Here is a 5,000-nt window from a genome sequence, read left to right on the forward strand (position 1 = left end):
ATTTGATCTGTTTTTATTAATGGGTGATTGGAAGCCTACGAGTATATATATATATATATATATATATATATATATATATATATAGAGAGAGAGAGAGAGAGAGAGAGAGAGAGAGAGAGAGAGAGAGAGAGAGTGAGAAATATAACATAGTCGCTACACTGAACATGGTAATGTTGCAGACAATCGGTCGGTAATAATCAAGTCTTCGTTACGGAAAAATTATTCGTTTAAAACATTAGAATGATAAGTGTGGCGACTACGTAATATTTGTCTTTATAAATAAATATATATTTTGCTGTTTTGTATTGAGCATACTTAATAACTTTTAATTCACGAGTTTTCCTGCTTGAATATACTTTTTGTGTGTATACACACACACACACAAATATATATATGTGTGTGTATATATATGTGTGTGTGTGTGTGTGCGTGTGTGTGTACTGTGTGTATGTACGTGTGTATACATTTTTTTTCTAATTTCAAGTAAATGATTTAAATAGTAACGGTAATATCAGTGTTACTGTTTCGATCAAATAATGAACATATCAGGTAATCTAAAATCCCGGTTTAAACGGAACACGTCTGTGTATATATTATAATCAAGTTGTTGTACTCAATATCCATCGTTTGATATCTACCACGAGAAAAACGAGAAGTGGGGCAATAAGGGAGCATTGGTCTTGGAGATACGCGTATACACGGGGTTAAACCACAAATAATCCCGGTCGTGGTTGGTACGCTAGGAGTTGTATCAAGTCGTCTGAAAGAACAATTGAGAAAACGTCGAATCCCCGATGTTTTAGGCGGCCTTCAGACCTCTGTTACTTTAGGTATCACAAACATCCTTAGGAAATACGTTGATCTTTGAAACCCCTGGTTAGGGGCCGAGATTGAGAGAAATCCTCTCGAAATGAATCTAATCTTTTTTTTCAGGAAGACATTGATAAACGAAATCAGAGTTATTATTATTATTAGTAGTAGTAGTAGTAGTAGTAGTAGTAGTAGTATTGTTATTATTATTATCATCATTATATTATTACGCCTATCGTTCCGTCCATTATCCGGCCCTGTCGGTGGGGCATTAGAATACGCCGACTGCCCCCCTGCAGAGGGTAAAAGTCCCTCAACGTGGGTCCTGGATATGACCTTAAAATATATCCAGCCGTGAGGTCCCAGCTTGTGGGCTTTGGGGAGTGTGGAGCCACCCTTTAATTACCATTGCTCCCAGGTCCACTCTGACCCGGAGTGGTAGTACCTGTTAGGGTCCTAACTATGGGTTAAATAGAAACCGACGTGAAAACAACAAATATACTCTATTAAAAAAAAATTCTTCAAAATCTTTGGATTCGGCATTAAGTAACCCGAAAGGGTTGATATGCCGTAAAACAACAACAACTAACCAACCGTCCGTTATCATGCTGTGCATCCCTAAAAAAGGAAAGTGTCCAAATTAACTTGCCGCCATTGAAATTGAAATATAAAAAAAAATTGGTGTCGCTATGGAGGCAAAGCTAATAAAAATGATTTGTCTTTCTTGGCGTTTTTGTTAAGATCAAAGTGTAGTATCTGACTTCAGGTGCTACCTTTCAATTTCTTCTCTCTCAGTGGAAGAGAACTCCTTTACGACTAAGACAAATTTTTCTCCACGTTAAAAACGACCCTGGTGTATAAATCTGTCCCGTGGGGAGCATTGTGAATAGGTACTATGTTTAATGTAACAAAGTTTTAATATTAAAAAAGTAACGGGAAAAAGTTATTTCTGATTTAATTACAAAATGCCCTGGAAATGTCACTTCTGATTAATTATAAAATGCCTTGGAAAATGTCCGTTCTGGTTATTTTTTGGTTTACTTGCCTCCCCACAAGGGCGGAATCGGACATGAGCTCCCCAAATCGGCCACTCTGGCCAATAACAAAGATAAGAAATGTATCAGCAATGAAGGATTTCTCCTCCATTAACCAAGACCAAAAAAGGGGGATTTAAGTCACTGAAATGCTGAAATTGATACTACACTCAGAAATTCATGTTGAAGCAATGGTTGCCTTATCCCTAACCATGTTAATGTTTTTTATGTATTACTTTCGAAAAACTGCTGGAAGAGGTTATGATTTAAACATTACTTTATTACAGGTATATTTTAAGCAGTGGGTTACGGGATATGAAGTCAGTCCCGGAAATTACTCAAACCATTTACGATTTAAACATTACTTTATTTCATGTATATTTTTAACAGTGGGGTGGGGGGATATTAAATCAGTCCCGAAAATGGGTGAAACCGTTTACGCATTACACATTACTTTATTTAATGTATACTTGTAACATTGGGGATGGAAATATGAAGTCGGTTCCGGGAATGGCTGTAACCATTTACGTTTTGGACATTACTTTATTTAATGTATATTTTTAACAGTAGTATGGGAGATAAGAAGTCGGCCCCGGAAATGGCTGAAAAAGTTTACGATTTATCCATTACTTTATTTCATGTATATTTTCAACAGTGGGGTGGGGATTATAAGTCAGTTCCAGATATGGCTGAAAGAGTTTACTATCTAGACATTAAATTATTTCATGTATATTTTTAGCAGTGGGTTTGGGATATAAAATCGGTCCCGGAAATGGCTGAAACAGTTTACTATTTAGACATTACATTATTTCATGTATACTTTTAGCAGTGGGTTGGCGATATAAAGTCAGTCCCGAAAATGGCTGAAAAAGTTTACGATTAAAATATTACTTTATTTAATGTATATTTTCAACAATAGGGTGGCGGACACGAAGTCAGTCCCGGGATTGAATGAGATGTGCGAATATATACTATCAGAAAGCGTCGCCTAGTACTGAATGAGATAAGTGGAAAACATATAGTAGCAAAATACCCAGCGTCACCCGGAACCGAATGAGATAGGTGACCGATATATATTAGCAGAATATGCGGTGTCACCCGGCATTGGATAAGATAGGTGAAACATATATACTATGAGAATACCCAGAATTGAATTGATTTGTTTGTAATGGAATAATCAGCCCAGGCAATATATATACGTTATTATTTAAGTAAGGGGGAGCGACATAGTGGGTTAAAGTTATGAAAATTATTGTCGAAATTAGTAACATATCCAAGAATTATGAAAAATGATGAAATGTGAGTTACTTGATTCGTGTGTTTGTAATGATATAATAATCCCAGATAATATATCAAATATTTTATATAAGTAGGAGGGAGAGGCATAATGTGGGTTTTTAATTATAAAAATTATTGTCGAAATTAGTAACCTATCCAGTATTATGAACAAAGATTAAATGTGAGTTACTCGATTGCGTTTTTATAATAAAATAATCAGTCCAGGAATATATCAAAGTACTTATGTTAGTAAGAGAGGGCGATAAGGATGGTTTAAATTATGAAAAATAATTGTCGAAATTAATCACATATCCAAGAATTATGAAAAATGATAATATGTTATTTAATGCATTAGTGTGTCTGCAATGAAATATTCAGTCCAGACAATATATCAAAGTTATTATTTTAGTAAGTGGGGCGATGATGTGTGTTAAAATGATGAAAAATGATTGTCGACATTAGTGACATATCGAAGAATTATGAAAAATGACGAAATGTGAGTTAATTGATTGGTGTGTTTGTAATGAAATAATCATCCCAGATAATATATCCAAGTTATTATGTTAGTAGTGGGGGGTGATAATATGGGTCAAAATATTTAAAATAATTGTCGAAATGAGTAACATATCAAAGAATTAAGAAACATGATGAAGTGTGAGTTAATTGATAGTTGTGTTTTTTATGAAATAATCAGTCCAGAAAATATATCGAAGTAATTTTTTTATTAAGAGAGGGCGATGAGGATTGTTTAAATTATAAAAAAGATTATTGTCGAAATTAGTAAGATATCCAATAATTACGAAAAATGACGAATGTGTTTAATTGATTGTTCTATTTATAATAAAATAATCATCCTAGACAAATTTATTATATTAGTAAAGGGGAAGAAGATAAGGAGGTCTTAAATTATGAAAAATTATTGTCGAAATTAGTAGCATATTCAAGAATTACGAAAAATGGTGGAATATTAGTTAATTGATTGGTGTGTTTGTAAGCAAATAATCATCCCAGACAATCTATCAAAGTTATTATTTAGTAAAAAGGAAAGCGCGAAAATGTGGGTTAAAATGATTGTCGAAACAAGTAACATATCCAGGAATTATGAAAAAATATTAAATGTGATTTCATGCATTAGTGTGTTTGTAATAAAATAATAGCCCAGACAATATTTCAAAGTTATTATTTTATTAAGCGAGGGCGATAATGTGGGTAAAATTATGAAAAATGATTGTCGAAATTAGTAACATACCCAAGAATTATGAAAAATGATTAAATGGATGTTAATTGATTCATGTGGTTGTAATGAAATAATCATCCCAGCAAATGTATCAAAGTCATTATTTTAGTAAGTTTGGGCGACAAACGTCGGTTTAAATTATGAAATAAATATTGTCGAAATTAGTTACATATCAAAGAATTACGAAAAATAATGAAATGTGAGTTGATTGATGCGTGTGTTTGTGATAAAATAATCAGCCAAGACAATATATCAAAGTTATTATTTTAAGAAACTGTGCGATATGGTGAGATTAAATGATGAAAAATTAATGTCAAAATTAGTACCATATCCAAGAATTATTAAAAATGATGAAATGTGAGTTAATTTATAGTTGTGTTTTTTTGATAAAATAAGCAGCCGATACAATATATCAAATTTAATATTTTAGTAAAAAGAGGGGCGATAATGTGGGTTGAAATTATGAAAAATTATTCTCGACCATAGTAACATAATCAATAATTATGAAAAATGATGAAATGTGGGTTAATTGACCGGGTGTATGTAATGAAATAATCAGCCCAGGAAAGATATCAAAGTTATTATTTTAGTAAGGGGGCAGTACAGTTTTAATAAAAAAAACTAGAATAATTATTTATTGT

The sequence above is a fragment of the Euprymna scolopes genome, chromosome 34 (assembly GCF_053919585.1).
Source record: "Euprymna scolopes isolate OS-2025 chromosome 34, ASM5391958v1, whole genome shotgun sequence".
Classification (NCBI taxonomy): domain Eukaryota; kingdom Metazoa; phylum Mollusca; class Cephalopoda; order Sepiida; family Sepiolidae; genus Euprymna; species Euprymna scolopes.